This window comes from Tachypleus tridentatus, chromosome 7 (assembly GCF_004210375.1).
Source record: "Tachypleus tridentatus isolate NWPU-2018 chromosome 7, ASM421037v1, whole genome shotgun sequence".
NCBI lineage: Eukaryota > Metazoa > Arthropoda > Merostomata > Xiphosura > Limulidae > Tachypleus > Tachypleus tridentatus.
Window position 1 is genome coordinate 187,767,669 of NC_134831.1, and position 19,590 is coordinate 187,787,258.

The 19,590-nt window shown below is 33.1% G+C and overlaps 1 long non-coding RNA gene across 1 annotated transcript; it reads right to left on the minus strand.

Annotated features, from left to right (window-relative positions):
• Nucleotides 1–14,526: 14,526 nt before the first annotated feature.
• LOC143258268 (uncharacterized) lies at nt 14,527–18,240 on the minus strand. The gene is made up of 3 exons (XR_013032245.1): nt 17,980–18,240; nt 17,030–17,167; nt 14,527–16,837 (listed from the first exon to the last, which is right to left on the minus strand). It is a non-coding gene; the product is annotated as an uncharacterized LOC143258268 (long non-coding RNA).
• Between the last annotated feature and the right edge of the window lie 1,350 nt (nt 18,241–19,590).

The window sequence follows — 19,590 nt, forward strand, 5'->3', positions numbered from 1 at the left end:
TTACTAGTTTGTATATGCTTGGGATAAGGTTACTGAATATCAATGTTCCTGCTTATCGACTTTACTGCCATCTAGTAGACTTTTCGAAAAACATTTCTACAATTTACTATTGATAAAACAAGCAACAGTGTTGACAAATTTTGACCGAAGCTACGGTAGCCGTATTTTAAAATATTTTACGACGATGAAAAATACGTATTTTCTTAACCGTTACTGTCTTATTGTAGTTTAAATTTATAATGTGATATCTAATTTTCGGACACCTTGTAATATTTTTCTAATCGGGGAAAAATCGTAAAGGTTATCATAGACGAACATTCTCTTTTTGTATCAGCGATTCATAATTACGTCTTATGTTAAATATGATTTTTTCTTCTATTAATGGCATTATCTGAAACGCTATTTGGTCTGATATGTCCTCTAGTGAGGTATAAGTCTAGTGATTTAAAATCATCTGTTCGAGTGTCTTCTACAATATTTGACACGAATCATTCACCGAATTTTGGATGACTATAACTGGATTAAGTCTTTAAAATGTTGCTTCAAAAACCATAATAAATTATAAAAACACCTGCTATTCATCGCACTTTGTTTCCAGTGAACGTTGGCAAAATCTTTTAAATCAACGCGACTATTCGTTATTTGTAATTGTACTTACAATTTACATTGACGTACAATCGACAAAATTGCAATCCCGCTAAATAGTTCACTTACATCTTAAAGCTTTCAAAACAAATTTATTAACGTAGCCATGAAGTAAGATTTCAGTCCCCGGTGCCCTTGGGGAGAGGGAGTGATTTCATAATGGACATTAAAAAAAAAAACGAAAGACCTTAAGCTTTGTTCTTTCATTCATAATAATATCCAATAAAAAGTAGTTTAAGCCCTGCTGAGTACTTTAATGAGGGATCGAAATCTGGTTAGTTTCAGAAACTAACCTATATAAATAAACTACAGTGCGTATCTGCATATCTGTACCTTTTCAGTTCCACATTTCTTTATCAATCAGTACTTGGCTAGGTGATTAGGACGCTTGATTAGTAATCTGAGGGTTCGAATCCCCGTCGCATCAAACATGCTCGCCCTTTCAGCCATAGGTGTTTGTGTTTTTCTTATAGCAAAGCCACATCGGGCTATCTGCTCAGCCCACCGAGGGGAATCGAACCCCTGATTTTAACGTTGTAAATCCGGAGACATACCGCTGTAATAGCGGGGGGCTTCAGCCATAGGAGCGTTGTAACGTGATGGTCAATCTCGCTATTCGTTGGCAAAAGTGTAGTCCAAGAGTCTTATACAGTGGAACCCCTCTAAAGCAGCCACCTTCGGGACTAAGAGAAACCGGCCTGATTAGAGAGAGAAACACTTTAACATGGGGGTAAATGGAGGAAAAAAAGGGATTGTGATTGAATGACCGCTTTCAAGGGGTGACCGAATCTGAGGGGTTCCACTGTACTGCTAAATTAGGGACGGCTATGGCAGATAGCCCTCGTGTAGCTTTACGTAAAATTCAGAAACAAACAAACAAAATAATCAGTACCCAGCTTGGAGGAAGATGTCCAAGTGAACCTGACCCTTATTGGTCTGTGAGACCAAAATTCCAACAATTTAAAAAAAGAAGCCAACTTGATACAGTGGTACAGGTGATATGAGGAAGATTATAACAGAGGTTAGACACACACACCCATTTAATTTCATATTGATAGAGTTGTTAAGAACTGTTTTAGTATTGGCGCGTTTATGTATTTTTATACCACTTTCAATGCTTATTATGTAAAGAAAATAAAACAGATCACAATCGACATATACAGACGCAGAAAGTGTCAGAACTACATTTGTACACAAGGTATTCTTGCACATAACCATAAAACTATGTTAGAATTAGGGTTTGGAATTTTCAAGAAGGGGTACTTCGTATCTTTAAAAGCGTTGGAAAACAAAAGGAATATGGATCAGAAACATCTGAAAAAAATCCTCACCTACAACAAAGAAAGTGCGACAATTTTTTTACAAATGAGAATACACGGATTAAAAAATCAGTGAGTATATAGTTCTACGTACTTCGAGAAAAAGAACATGGCATAATCAATATAGAAAGTTACACAAGTCGCTCGTGTATAAGCTGACAACACAACATGTTTGTCTAGCCTCTCGTGCCTTAAGCAGCTGGAAAATGACACGGCACTCAGCTGTTCCACAGTGGTTTGTCTGTCAGCTTACAACACTAGAATCCATGTTTCGATACCCGTGGTGGACAGATCATTCTGTTGATTTGTGCTTAACTTCGAACAAACCAAACCCTATTATGAACCACGATTTTGTGGTTCGTATTAGACATAGCAAGAAATTGCACAAAACCGTAAAATGTTCGGACAAAAAAGTACCTTAAAAAGTAAATACTCGGTTCAAACAGCACTTTAAGACCTTTATTATTAACAGCAAAAGCTTTAAACATATAAAAAAGCACAAGAAGCACTCGTTTGTAATTATTATTATTTTCTTGCCAGCCTACAACAAAAACACTTTGGTACATTGTAGCTAAGCCTTTTGTACAGTGCTAAATAACGTAATGCATGGGTCGTAGGTATTGAAAAGTCATATTGTTTCTTCAGTATTTTAAACAAGCTAAAAACATCACAATTCTAGTGTTAGCGATGTTATCATTACCCCTTGATGTCAGCCTTCTTATAAATATATATGATGTTCCTAAAGCTTAACTACAGGGTGAAACAGAAATTACTAGCCAATAATAAATGAATGTTAGAATATTGTAACGTTTAAATAGGCATTACTTTGTAGACTATACAATCAATATTTTTTGGGATCCAAACCATATATTACGTAGGAAGCGAAGGAGGAAATACAATAAATCAATTTCCATAATATTAAATTTTATTACACATAATCTTAGAACAATTACTTTAAAAAACACAACGGTTTATTTGAAGTGATGTTTTAGACGGATATGTTTTATTTGAAAAGGCTGTTTTCCTAGTGGTAAAATTTTATACATGTTTAGAGAAAGTTCTATCTCAATCCAGGCATATAGTTGTACATTGTCATGCATTATATTTACAGAATTTACTTACAAACATTATAAATACTCACTACATTCTCAAATTTTTATGACAATTATCAAATGCAACTTAACATTCTATATCTAGAACTAATTTGATCAAGTAGTTAACAGCTACAGTAAATCATCATGAAAAGTATCAACTAGCTATTAGCTATCTTTATGCTTACCATATATGAAGTTAGCTACCATATAAATTAATCCTTTTTCTACAATTGAACATTAAAAAGCCAGCAAACAAAATAAAAAAATTTAAATTTCAAAATCGTTTACTTTTTACTCTTAATTCTCAACTTAATTGTTAACTTTTTTATGATCCTTTTTTACAAGTTTATAAATTTCCAATTTTTTCTTTATCTTTTACATTAGATAGACTATGTAAATCATGCAGGGAGGAAGGGCATGCTTTGCACATGAAACCCTTAAAATGGAGCTTTCTGCAACAGAATCTGTGGTGCAAGGCTATTGTCAAAATGCAAAGTTCATCAAACAGACTATGACCAGAAATGGTTATATGGACTGTAACAATATGTTGGGACTCCAAGATTATTTAAATACAAAATACTCAACTTCTGTGTGTTCATAAGTTAGGAGAGATAATAAATATAACCGAAACAATCAAAAGTCCATAAATACAAATGAATACAGTTTGATAGTAATAATTAGACAAATTATATTGAATTCCATAAAAGTTAAGTACAAAATATTCATTCTTTGTGTAAAATTAAGGTACACAACTAATGAAAAACATTTTGTACATGTAAATTGATATAGGAATGGCAAGCCAAAAGAATATAAGGATGACACAGTTTTATAGTGATTATCCCTATATGACTTTCAAAATTAAAATTTAATGGTTACAAAGTCGAGCAATTACACCAACTTTGTAATGAGTCTGTAATAAGCAAAATTGTTTTCTCAAATTGGTTATCAATGTACCCAAGTCTTAGGCTCTTAGTTACACGACATTGATATCTACCCTGATATGACTACAATATTATGATAAACAAACTGCATAACAACACTCAGTAACATATAACTTCCAAATGAAGTTAAATTAAAGTTGTATTTTACAGTTTACAATCCAATATTAAATTTTAATATTGAAAGTCACATAGCAGTAATTTGTGTATAAAATTATCATCCTTATATTCTTGTTAGCTTTCCTTTTGGCACTGCCATTCTTATATCATTTCATGTTTACAACATTTAATGAAACATTTTCCCTGGACTGTACTTGTCTTGACATTTTAATTCCTATACTTCATATATAATATTCAAATTGGCTTCTTAGAAACATCTATCATACAGTGTACAAAGCATTGAGTATTCTACATGTTACAGTAATCTAATGCTCATCTATTAACAGCTGGTAATTCTTGTTTCACTCTTTACTTCAGCTTAAGGGAACATCAGATTTCTGTAAGAAAGCTAACTTCAAGAGGTAATGATAACACTGTTTACACTGGAATTACAATTTTGTAAAATTAATAGTAGTTATCAGGACATTCTTCACTGCCCCAAAACATAGTGGATTTAGGTTTAAACTGATGTTAATTATAAAGTTACTGTACATGAGAACTTCTCCATATTGAATGTGGGGGCAGCAAATTTGTGTGAGTTTAAAAGAAAGCTTGACAGATATACAAATGTTAAGGGCTAGATTTAAATTTTTTTTAGTTATTTGATAGTTTTAGTCTGGCTTAGAGGATGAGAGAGCAGTGATGGATCAACAGGTCCCTTGTTATCTCTAAACATTATGTTATGCTATATTAAAGTTGCTTTAAAATGTAGTTTAAGTTGAATATGTTGCTGTTTGCATTTTTCTAGGTTGAAAAGTAGGAACAGTATACACTACAAAAATTAAACAAAGTAGAAACTCTAGTTTAGACTTGTTGTTTAACAATAATATATTTCAAAATTATATTTATCTTCTTCATACAGAAAGTTTAAATGAAACCCAAGAACTGGAAATAACTCAAACACTGTTAATGTAAAGCTTGTTGATAATATATGTTACTATATCTTCACATGTGCTATCCACAAAATCTCTTCAATAATTGATTTTACTTAATTATCACACAACACAAAATATCTCAATAATTAATGTTATTTTAATCTTCACGCATATCATACACATAATCTCTGAAAGCATAAAAAGCAAAATGCTACACAATAATTTTCCAACAACATAAAGTGAGGTGTTATGTTATTTTCAGGTTACCATAGCTGTTACAAATGATTAAGTTGCTTGAAAACTGAAAGTTAGATAAACCTGTACATCTACAAACAAAGCACTTTTAATGTCCATCAGAAATAAATTCATGATTTAAGAAAGAACAGATGTCAATAACTTTACAATTTTGGGCCAAATTTTCATTAAACTGAAGAAATTCCCATAACTAATCCTTACTTGTTCTTCATTCTCCTGAAGCTTAGTTTCCTTATACAGGTGTATATTATGTGTATCAGGGATGACTATAACCATATGGTTATTACAAAAATCACTAATAGATTATCTAGTCTAGAATCACCTGTACATTCAGCATACACAACTGTAGAAAAAAAACACACACTTGAAAGATGTCACAAGAAGTAAAAAGTTGAAGTCACTAACCAAGTGATTCACTTTTTAAAAGTTAAAGTTTTCTTTGTTATCAACAAAATTCATTTCTCACTCTACCCTTAAAAAAAAAACCTAGAAACAAATGTTCTTTTAACCTTAGAATTAGATTAGACCTTTAGTGTCACAACTATAAAAGACAAAAATTAAAAATTTATGTGAAACATGCCCAAAGTCCACTTTATTTAATAATAACACCTTAAAACTTACATTCTGTAACTTAGAGTGACCAAATGTATTTTTATTCAAAGAAAGTGGTGTATCTGAAACGTGCAACATTTTTTGTTGTTGTTGGCATGAGATTCAGACAAAACTGTCTTAAGATTTTCATATAAAAATTGCACAAAGCTTTAAGACCAGGTGGATCTTTATCATCTAACATATTTTGCATTAATCTTTTAGTGTAAGGTCTACCCCTACTCTCAGTAAAGGATCTTGCTAAGCCTTTTTTTTTTTCCAAAACAGTTCACATAAATTCAAAGTTTATTTGTTTGTCACATTTATACACTAATATTAACATGGCAGACATCATTTATAAACCATGGAAAACACCATAAAATGAAGGTTTCCCCAATATTATCTGTCTGTGAAGACTTGTATTCACTTATTTGTTTCATATTACACAGCATGAGCTAATTGATCTAAATTTCTATATGTTTGAAAAAAAAAAGACTCCCTTAGTCATGTGTACCAATTTGTTATGGTGTCTACAAAAGTGACTTATTATACAGGTATTTTAAGTGTATTTTCCATTAAAGAATGATGTGCTTCTTAATATATGCAATAACATTTGCAATATAATTAAATATTATAGAAACACTAGTACAGCTCATGAGTTTCACCAATAAATAAAGCAGTATCATAAAGCAAAGAGGTTTAGATTTTCAATATTTGACCTCCAGCCAATAAAGATGCATATCAGTGAGTAGAGCGTTAAGATGTGGAAACACGGCTGAGATGTTTGGCCCTCAATGTTTCTGCAGGCTTTGCATAATTCTCCATTTCACAGAAAAGGTATGGTTTGTCCCATGCCAACTCACCTAGGGCTTCCCAGTTCATATCAAATTTCCTTGAAAAAATTTAAGCAAATATCTCATTTTCATTTATTCAGCCATGCAATACAGCTTTAGAATTTTCCATGGCTGAATACATCAAAATGAAGTTTTTGCTTGAATTGTTTCAGGAAAATCTATAACATGAACTGGAAATAGTTCTTTTTCCTGGGTGTGATAACACGGAACGACCCCTATGCAATTTGTTCAAAACATTTCAAAAATTAAGCTGCACAAAAAGGATAAAAAAATTAAATATGCATATTGTCTTGATGTCTAAAATGCATAACTTGCACAAAAATAAAAACTGTCAAAAGTCATTTGGGAATAGGATAAGAAATCACACCTTGACCCTAAAAAGGCTAAAGTACTACTCTGGTTCCTAAATGTTGGAGACACTTAGCAACAAACATTTCACACTGAAAACTTAGGTTCAAGTAGGATAAAACAGTGAAATAAGACAAAATAAAACACTTGCCATACATTTCTAATAACAAATAATAATTTTACAAGCTGGTAGTAATACCTTTGTTAACCTATGATATTTGTGCAGAATGAAAAAATATTCCTTCCTGCATTATCCTTTAATTACCCAAATTATAATGAGCTAGTATATTAAATATACAAACTATTCATTGTATGAAAGTTTTGGAAAACACCTACAGATTAATAAACTAAAACATTGTGTAAACATTAATATTACAAACAATTAAGACATTATCCCAACTGTTATATGAATATGATATTGTAATTGTTATGTCTTCATTGAAAAAATAGAAATGCTGAATTTCTATTGTTTACTGAACATTATTTCCAAATGGAGTCATCATTCGCTGTCAGTCATGGAAAAGATTTCATTGGGGAGCCTTGCATGTCACATCATATTCTTCTGCATCACTATGACTACAACCATTGGGTAGCCTACCTGAGTAGTTTAATTTTTTTTTACATCTGACTAAAGATCAAAGCCACACAATGTGCTAAGAGTCTGGTTGGTATGTTTTAGCTTCTCTTTTGAAACTGTTATGAGTAGCTGGTATTGTGTAGAAGTTTATTATTTATTTTACAACTGAACATCAAGTTTGAAAAGAATTATTGGTAAAGAGGCAACAGGCTGACACACAATACCATGCTTTTCTTAAAGGTTAGTAGAATGTTTGTTATCTGTTATTGTTAGTAATGTCAAGGAGTAAATTACTTACTGATTCTAAATATAAATAAAATAATACCTCACAACCATTTGAAAGAACACCAAAATGTCACGTTGTACAGTTCAAGTGTGAACTAGGTTTTTGGTGAGTTTATGTATACATAGATTCTAGTGACATTGAGTCTAGTATGTTAAAAATGGTAAAAAGTTGCTTGTCAAAAATAAATAACAGATGTAAAAACTAAATTTATTTAGAAATGATATAAACATTAAATCAAGGCACTTACATTTATTGTAAGTTTTCTTTCTGATGTCCCAAAGTAAAGGTTTACATTTGTTAAGAAACAAGTATTGCTTCGAAACATCAAGTCTCATTTTTGAAGTTATTTTCCTTTTCTTTTAATGATATTACTATTACAGCCCTGTAGTACAACCTTTTTATTAGATTACAGCATGTGGTTTGAGCAATTACAAATAGCTAGAACTAATGATTTAAGCAGTAATTTAGGTTTCTTCAACAAATTAAATACCAAAAACTCATTTACTGATTAACAAATAATCCCAAAGCAAAGTTTACCATAGTTAAGAACAAAACTGCATGTCTAGGAATTTTATCATTTTTTCTGACATTAAATCTGTTCCTGACAACATGTTAAATTCCATCTCTTTCAAAATACATGAACATTATTTTATGACACAACACTGCAAAAGTTTTGATAGGTTTAGAGACTATGACAATGATAGCAAAAACTTTAGATGCCATAAATATATTTTTATTGAATACATTGTGAAGTACATCATATTCAAACAATAAACACAAATAAATTATCTTATTTATTAAAATCAAACAATATCTATCTGCATTCCAGACAACACTAACACACTCATGGTTAACATCTGGGACACAACCTTTTTTTAACAGTTTAGGATATGATGCTCCTATAAATATTACCCATTCTATTAATTTAAAATTAAAATTTAACAGATATCTATAATATGTATAGTCTATATTCCATTTAATATACACACATAATTCTTACTTATGTCTGAATAAAAGAAGTAGCCTTACTTAACACTCTGGTCACTCGAAGTTTTCCAATGAGTAGAGGAAACTTCCCAGATTTTCTGTCTTTTTAATGATGTTATATGAGGAAATAATAAAATAACAAACACATTAAACCAACTAAATTATCATTACATAATTATAAAATCTCTTTTTTAATAAAACCAAAACATTACCAACAAATAACTGATCTTGTACATACACGAATTATTTATCTAAGTTAAGACTGTTAATGAAATACAGGGAAAAAAAAGTTATAGAAGATGCACACCGACACTTATGGCCTAGCATGGCTAGGTGGGTTAAGGCGTTCGACTCGTAATCTGAGGGTCGCGGGTTCGAATCCCATCACACCAAACGTGCTCGCCCTTTCAGCCATAGGGGCATTATAACGTGACAGTCGATCCCACTATTCATTGGTAAAAGAGCTGGTAGTAGGTGGTGATGACAAGCTGCCTTCCCTCTAATCTTATACTGCTAAACTGGGGATGGCTAGTGCAGATAGCCCTGAGAGTATTTTTACACGAAATTAAAAAAAACACACTTGCACACATTCATATAATTACTTATTTGTAATTATGGTTTACTTCTTGTAGTTCCACCAGCTATTTCAGTGTTTTTTCTTTTAATATTTTAAATAAAAAATCATAATTGTATTTTATTATTCATAAATATCAAACATAAATGTGTACTTCATTTGCAACTGACTACGTTTAGTAATGAATGTTTAATTTAAGCTCTTATAGCACTGAACACCAATTATGATTATAATGCGTTTCAGACAATTTTGGTTGTTTGAGGTTTAATATCAAGACAATTAAAAAGAAACTCAATTACTTCTTGGTACACTAACTACCACATGAAACATTCTCTTTATACAATAATCATAATAAATAATTATTATTACCTGATCCTCCTTTCAGTGATGTGAGAATTTTATTTATGTAATATGCAACTTGTTTTCTATAAAATGATTTTATATTGCTTCACACTAAAGGTTGGATGTTTAGTATGAGTCACTGTGTATTAATCACTAACTTATAGTTTCAAGTTATGCTTTATACAAGGGTTTACAGCTGTAAATAGTTTATATTGGATATTTTTAATAATCTTCCATAATTTAATTATTAGTGTTAATTTTAAGAGATCCTTAAAAATAAACTAAACAATAAGAAGTAACTGGAAAACATGTTGGTATAACCTACTGACAATCACAGTTCTATTGGTAAAACTGTTAAAAGTTTCATCACATCATAGATAGGATTAAGGAAATAAAATATAAGTATCTCATTCAAATTATTTTAAACTTAAGGCCTTCAAAAACGTTCATAGAAACTCTTTTATAGACCAATCACTGTTCATCTATTTAACACCTATATAGATTCATTTTCAGGAATGTGGCATTTTGGATTGGCCTAGACCCCACACAATTGTCTTTAAATCAAATATATCTGTGTAAAAAAAATGCATACAGACCAGCAAGTAAGTTTCCAACAGAAACACACAGAATGCTGAGATTATGGTAAATGTGTCATAAGATTCTAAAATATCATTCCTCACACACATAGTTCGTGTTCGGGTTCGCGCCCGCGTCGCGCTAAACATGCTCGCCCTCCCAGCCGTGGGGGTGTATAATGTGACGGTCAATCCCACTTTTCGTTGGTAAAAGAGTAGCCCAAGAGTTGGCGGTAGGTGGTGATGACTAGCTGCCTTCCTCTAGTCTTACACTGCTAAATTAGGGACGGCTAGCACAGATAGCCCTCGAGTAGCTTTGTGCGAAATTCCAAAAAAAACAACAAAAAAACACACAAAACAAAAACAATCCTTGCCCCAAAATTCATTGACCAGTTATTTTCTAATCATATCAACTGCTTTACTGAAATATTTCTCTTAAAACCACCTTTCTTGCAAACATTCGATCATCATTAAATATAAAAATAAAATTTTCTTCACAACAAACAGGAAATTAATTTCACTCTGTGCTCAATAGTTCCTTGGTAAAACATCTCTTTTCCTCATACGCTTTTATATACTAGAAAAAGTGCCGGCATTTAAGACCTATTTACACCTATATTCTTCGGATTTACAAGTCTAAACTCAGATGTTCGATTCCCGTCGGTAGACTCAACAGATAGCCCGATGTGGCTTTGCTATAAGAAAACACACAGACACCTGTGTTAATGATCGAATTCAATAAAGATGGAAATGCGCGACCAAAAAGAAGTATTATAGAAGAAAATGTGAAACTGGACTGGATTCCTGTAACTGAAAAAAGTAGAGATCTCGAGCCTGGTCAACTGACTGATACTTGGTGTTTAATTTTGTATTTATGATAAAACATTAACTGTGAAACTTGTTTTCCTGCACAACAATAAAACAAACTAAACAAAATATTTCGTCGCATCACATATATACCATTATCAACTCTTCATCAGATTCATACATCCACAGAACCACGTTATCAACGTAGGGTGGAGATCGTTTGTTTCAAACTATAAAAATCATGCAGCAGCAATCCTAAAAATGGCATACGCTTTTATACTGATAGAAGCAAAATACTATTTCTTAGCACATAATAATAAAGTTAATTCTACCAAAGTTTCTTGTTACAAAGATATACATACAATATAACTCTGAAAATTAAATTTTAAGACTGTCAAAAGATTACTAGCGTACTGAAAAAATACAAAACAGTAAACAAAAGCTAAAATAATACAAATAAATACATGATGAATATAAATTAATAAAAAATATTGCTACATACTACATAAACTTTTAAAGCCTAATCCAACCAATAATTATATCAGTATATTTACACTGATTTAACAAACGCGTACCTTCAACCATTAAAGTTAGGACCGAGCATGACATCTGGACCTGCGTTTTGGTTTGCAACTTCAAAGAATCATGTGCTATTTAGACTATTTCTTACTTTATTTAACAATATCGTAAAATGCTAAAACAAAATCACACAAGCAGGAAAATGCTTTATTTTAATACTGACCCTCAATGTAGCGCGTACTAACAGATTTTATTACTTGATCACCATTTTACATCATTTGACCTTGAAAATCACTTCACAAACAATTTACTAGTAAATCAGCAATTTCACTAATTTAATTTATCAAGTGCGTATTTCTTATAAAAATACCTTGTAAATACATATTTAATACTTAAACCTTGGTACTGTGATAAGTCCTGGGTACTGGAGATTATTTAATTTTTATGTGACTAAGTGCCTCAAAAATGTTCGTGTTATATGTGGTGTTACCGGAACAAAGTGTTTTCTAGCTATTTCAGAAAGTTATGTTAGCATTTAGGACCAGTTAAAGTTACATTTAAAGTATGATTCAACATCTTATGATGGATTCCTCACAAAAAAAGAAAGGTTGGGCAGAGAAAGTACGAATAAAAGAATACTTTGATATTTAATTTCGTCCTTTGTTTGATTACTATTTAGTTAAACAGTGTAAACCTACTACTTGATTACTATACTTTTTTAATTCCAACAAAACATTTTACATAGTCTAATACTACATATTTCCCCAGTCTGATACAGTTACGACAGAAATTGTCGTACCCCTGCGTCGTGAGTAGTTTTTTCCTAATAACATAAAAAGTATCACGATTAGGATAATGAAAGTGGAGTATGTTATAAATATTATGCTAACACACATCTACATTAATTGTTATGTAAATTGAACGACAAATAAACTGTTTATAAACAAATAACCAAACATAGGAGGGGCAGAAAGTGTTCGTGCGTCTACTTTAATGGTCAGTTGTGTAGTCATGCAGGTGAATTACTTGGCGCAATCTGTCCTCATAGCCCTTTATGATCGTTTGACAGTACTCTACTGATATTTTCTTCTATTCTGCTTTAGAAAAGGCCTCCAACTCTTGCAAGTTTTTCGGAATACGCTGATTAACCCTGGTCTTCAACTCATGCCAAGTGTTATCAATTGGGTTGAGATCGGGTGACTGTGATGGCCACTCTAGAACGCTTATATGGTTCCTCTGCAACCAGGATTGCATATATTTCGATGTGTGCTTAGGGTCATTGTCGTGCTGGAAGATCGAACGACGCCCAAGCCGCAAGTTTCGAGCATCATTCTTGATATAAGTGGCTAATATATCAATGTACTCTTCTTTTTTTATGATTCCGTTGACGCGGTGAAGGCTGCCCACACCAGAAAAGCTGAAGAAACCCCATAGCATGATCGAGCCACCTCCGTGTTTAACTGTAGGGACGGTGTTCTTTGGAAGATTTCGTTCCCTCTTCTTACGGAAAATATAGCGAACATCATTGTGGCAGAAAAGCTAGATTTTAGTCTCGTCTGACCAAAGAATACTCTTCCAATAGGTAAAGGGTTTATCTACATGTTTTCTCGCATACCTCAATCCTGCTTCAAAATGAACAGGCTTTAAATATGGAGTTCTACGAGAACGGCATGCTTTGAACCCAGAAGAGCGTAACATGTTCGTAACTGTAGAGGTGCTTATTTCAACCCCAGTTTCCATATGTTATTACGTGTTATACGAGGATTTCTACTAACTTCCCTGAGAACCTTCCTCTTGTCCTGTAAGCTTAAATTTGGCGATTATGCTTTGAACAGTAGATTTCGGCACATTAAGTTGTGTAGCAATACCGGAAAAAGACACACGAGACTTGTATTTTACAATAATTTGTTTTTTTAAATCACTGGACAGTTATTTCTCGTTCGCCGGGCCTGGCATGGCCAAACGCGTAAGGCGTGCGACTCGTAATCCGAGGGTCGCGGGTTCGAGCCCGCGTCGCGCTAAACATGCTCGCCCTCCCAGCCGAGGGGCGTATAATGTGACGGTCAATCCCACTATTCGTTGGTAAAAGAGTAGCCCAAGAGTTGGCGGTGGGTTGTGATGACTAGCTGCCTTCTCTCTAGTCTTACACTGCTAAATTAGGGACGGCTAGCACAGATAGCCCTCGAGTAGCTTTGTGCGAAATTCCAAAAAAACAAACAAACAAACAACCCGTTCGCCATGATGACCAAGCAGATAATGACGGAGACGGCGCTAAATTGTCGGAAGTACATTTTTTGTTGGCTAAATTCCAATAATTATGAACCCAGTGTCTAGTTCTAGAACGGTATAATGTAGTTTATTCGCCAAACTAAAGAACCATTTTACGGGAATATCAGTTTTTTCACACGTTCTGAACTGTATGAACACTTTCTGCTTTTCCTATTTTTGATTATTTATTTATAAACAGTTTATTTGTCGTTTACATTAGATAGAAATTTCTGTAGATGTGTGTTAGTATAATATTTATAAAATATTCTACTTCTATTAGCCCACTCGTGATACTTTTTAAGTTATGAGCAAAAAACCACTCGGGACGTATGGGTACGAACACTTTCTGTCGTAACTGTAACTGCTATAATTTAAAATTACACCAATTCTTACAATCTAGTAACACAGTTAGAAACTAAAAGTATATTCTAAAGACCGCTGTTGTGAATATTAAAACTTTTAATTGAAATATAGTGTGTTTTATCTTATAGCAAAGCCGAATTGGACTATCTCCTGTGTCCAACGAGGGGAAGCAAACCCCTGATTTTAGCGTTGTAAATACGAAAACTTACCGCTATCCCAGTAGGAGACTTGAAATAAAGTATGGATATATGTTTCAACTTTGTTAAGTCATCATCAAGTTAACAAAGAGAGATTGCAACTGACCGTTGCCTGGTACCTGTCTTTGTGACGAGTGTGTAAACGTCTACGAGATTATAAACACACGTTAGGCTATTAATTGATATAAAGGTCTCGTCATCATGAATCAAGAATTGTTGTTTTCGATTTTCGAGCAAAGCTACTCAAGGGCTATCTGCGCTAGCCGTCCCTAATTTTGCAGTGTAAAACTAGAGGGAAGGCAGCTAGTTATCACCACCCACTGCCAACTCTTGGGCTACTCTTTTACCAACGAATAGTGGGATTGACCGTAATATTATAACGCCCCCAAGGCTGAAAAGGCGAGCATGTTTGGTGGGACCAGGATTCGAACCCGCGACCCTCAAATTACGAGTCGAACGCCTTAACCCACCTAGCCATGCCGGGCCTCATAAATCACGAATAGGTATAAAAATATTTCTTTATATTGGTTCAATTTTGTTTTCAGTTCTTGTACAAGTAGAGCTTCTTTGATTTTACATTTGTTTCTAGACTTAGTATATCAATGTTTTCTGTGGTTATGTTGTGCTTATTCAATTTGCAGTGTTGAAAAAGGCGTGAAGGTGTTTTGTGTTCTTTGGATCTGGATTCCATCTAGCACAAAGAAAATTAAAAAATACACAGAAATGACTGTGGAACACAAAACACCATTTACCTTATACAGTGTAAAACATGCAGTGATCAGTTTGTAAAACATATACCTGTAAAACATATACAGCTGTTAGAGGATGTTTCAAAAACAATAAATTTTCTATTAATATTGAGAAACATTTCTCTACTGCTGAACACTGTAGCATTTCCGGTCATTCCATTTACCATGTTATTGTCATAAACATCGAAACAAGATTCAAAACGAAATCAGATAGAGAGATAAAAGAAGGCTATTTGATCACTAAGCCTATTTGATCATTTTTAATTAATCTAGATCCTGGAAGCACTGATTTTTATATCATTGCTTTGATCTCTGTCAGAAAAATAATATTTCTTCTTCGCTTATTTCTTTCAGGCAGTATGAACACAATTTTTTGTAAAACTTACTATTTATTTAAGATAAGTTTTCATGCATGTTTCTATAAAGTGATTACCTTAACATTTCTTCTTCAATCAATCTCCATGTTTAATCTTTATTTTACGTAAATACTTCACAACAGTATTTGTTTGTCTTTTAAACCATTTCTAAAGCAAAATATCCGTAACAGCTTTTTATATAATAATTTTGTCGCGGTCCACATTGTACTGGAAAGGAAACATACTATAAGTGGCTTTGCATGTTACGTCACTAATCACGTGATTTCATTGCTGATTCCATATTGGTAGGCAACATCACCAGGCAGCGCAGTCGACTGTACGTATGGATGTATACATTGTGAACTGTGGCCGCGTGGTGTAAATGTTGTCATTAGTCATATCAGATCGATCTTCAATATGAATGGATTTATATGTTTATCTGATTATGCACAAGGCTTGAGTCATAATCATCGGGATCGTTAAAATGATAAAATCAGTGCCATCAAAGTCAACCCATATCTGATATCGCCTGAAAATTTCACCAGTTTCATTGATGCCCATCCAAAACTGACATTCAGTACAATGACATTTATCATTACTTCATTAACACCACATCATCATACACTGGAGAGAAACTGAAGTCCTACGAGAGCCTGTAAGACAACAAGTTTTTTACAGCTGGGTGGGTGCATGAAGTGTTGCAAGAACGGATCGTCACAACCTCTCTTTGTTATCAAAGCCAAGTTAAATGTTTTTTACTTACCTGAGCACCAATTTAGTTATCCACAAGAGTTTGTTGGAGCTTTTTTCACGAGATAACTGTCAACAAAACAGAGTTAACATGTATTAAATATATAGATACTCAGTTTAAATACAATTTAATGTCTCCTCACAAATATCTCTAATGCAACTCATACACAATAATTTTAATTATTTAATAAATTTAGTTATTCACGGAGAGCAATATTTTTAGTTTTCAGTTGCTGACACTCTGTCTGTAAAGCTTCAATATCAGTCATACTAAGATCAGTCTGTATGGAGATCTTTCTGGCTATGTTTGGAATTTGAGGTCCACCTTCCTGTTCATCAGCAGCTTCCACACAGTACTCAGCAGAAGCAGAAATGGACAGCAGAGACTGGTCAGTTTCACTCTGGGACACTACTGAAACAAAATGAAAACTACTTGTGATTGATATATATATATTTATGTTTATTAAATGATTATAAGAAACCTAAACATAAAGTTACAAAGGACATACTTATATGAAAAAATACTCAAAAATTAAACACATCATAGGTCACTGCAATAACCATTTTTTATGGTTTTAACAGAAGTTTAACAATTAAAAACCACCACATCTTCTTCGCTTTTTGGAGGCTGATCTTCTGTTGAATGTTTCTAGAGCGACTTTTGACTTGTTCTTCTGTGGAGAAGACACATATTGGAACTGTGAAGGAACGTAGTCTGGGGAAAGTGGGTCATCTCTCTCACCTGTAATACAAAAATTAACATATTACATAAGTTTATAACAATTAGTTGTTTTCATATATATAAGTTGACAAATACACAAGTACCAGTATATAATAATATATGTAAATAACTTGCAGCCTGATTTTTTCATTTCAAATAGAAGTGAATCATTAACTGTTATTGAGTAAACAAGAAGACTGTAATCCAAAAGTAACCGAGTTGTATCGTTTTTTCAAATGAAAAGTAAATTTTATACAACACACAGTCGTGATGCATGTTATGCTAAAATTAATACAGGGATAAAATTTTATAATCGTTTTTTGTGGCCTGTCATGAACTATTTTGTTTATGACTGTTTATGCAGTCCCCCCTTTTCCCCTCTTTATAAAAGTATAAGGGCCCGGCATGGCCAAGCGTGTTAAGGCGTGCGACTCGTAATATGAGGGTTGCGGGCTCGCATCCCGGTCGCGTCAAACATGCTCGCCCTTTCAGCTGTGGGGGCGTTATAATGTGACGGTCAATCCCACTATTCGTTGGTAAAAGAGTAGTCAAAGAGTTGGTGGTGGGTGGTGATGACTAGCTGCCTTCCCTCTAGTCTTACACTGCTAAATTAGGGACGGCTAGCACCGATAGCCCTCGAGTAGCTTCGTGCGAAATTTCAAAACAAACAAACAAACAAACAAACAATAAAAGTATAAAAATATAATATTATATTTGTACAGTCTCAACACAACTATAGAATGATTGTATTTCGTTTCTGGTTTCAGAGCCCTTTTATATTTGTAATCTAAACTATATATTTATCATCTCCTGCAGAAATAGTGGTTACTTACTCAAAATGAAATGGTCGCTGCAGACACGACTCGCACTGGTGGGCTGCCAACCTTCTCGCTTTACTGCAGCAAGCCATCAAGATCTGCGCTCAGGATCCGTCGGAAAACGGTGAAAGCTCTTTCCTGGATCTCGGTCTTGTTTGCTTTGACAACCAACAGCTACGCATGTAGTCACCATGGTCAAAATAATTCAAAACTGTTATGAGAAACGAACTGCTGACCAACTAACTGAGGCGCACTGATGCGGCGTCTAGCCTTCCATCATGGCGGCATAAGTTTATATCACATGATTGCGTGACGTAACTGCAACTCATCTGTACATGGAAAAAAATTCCTGGAAGACCAGATGACCTTTATGATGTCACTCATCTCCCTTATATATAACTCATTCGATTACACTACCATTCCCATTTTTTACTTGAAAAAGAAGAGCCCACCTTTCAAAAGTGCTAGAGTTATTGGATTTTTAACATTTTGTACCAAGACGTTTTGAACCTACGTGTTTGTATTCTTCTGAAGTCAGGAGTGTATCTTGAAGTTTTCTTAATAAATGCTACAGTATTTTTATCGAGTCTGTAACTTTACATTGTTTTTCTAGCAATATTCAGTAAAACTGATCTATAATTAAAATTCTTTAAATAATATGATTGTGAACTTTTCCAGTTTTGAATTATATGAAATATAATTTCAGGTTTATCTTTCAGTTTTACAGAAATTAAATCATAACTTGCTTTAGCTTTAGGTGAACACGTCAATAGGTCTTGCACAAGGGGTCAAGCTTGTTCAACTTCTAATCAGTTAGGATGCATCAACAGTACAATAAGAGATCAAACTATTTGGAATACACATTCGTTTTACAAATCAGTAAAAACTATATCTTATTGAATCTACATGTGTAATGTTTTAGTGATCTATAAGTGAAATCCAGGAAAAAAGATTTATAAAAATATATACAGTAAAATGTGAATAATAATAGTTAAACAAAACTATTTAAGTAGGTCATTTAAACATTAGTGAAACAAATCAACGTATAAAGCTAAGTATGTGATTTAAATAAGCTTTCTTTTCAGGACAAATATATGTTGTACAACATAATGATTATAGAAAGGAATTAACAACAAGTGTTTTACATATCAAGTATCAGAAAATGAAAAATGTATGCCACGTTAGTTAAATATAGAAACAAAAAAGGTAAAACTAATGACTTAGTAAAACTTTATTTATAAAACGACAAAAAATTATTGAAGTGCATATGGTAAATTATTGGCTATATTTACCTTCTTTGATCAATGAATAATAGGTGTGCTAAAAATTAACATGTGTAACAGTGCTATGTTAGTTGCCTCATTGATGTAATGATTTTATTTGTAAATGCAAAATAATATGTGTTAAAATATTGTTTATTTATAGTAACAATATTGTTAGTTACATTGTAACAATGCCTTTTGTCAATTATATAACAGTTACGTAACACCAAGCGGTATACTTTTGCCGCCACGGTCATCTCTAACAGCACACGTGCCATATTTGGTTACAAGCATCGCATCACTCTGTTTTGATACGCTAATCACTTCTCAACTAAATGCATCAAAAATATGAAATAAAAAACAT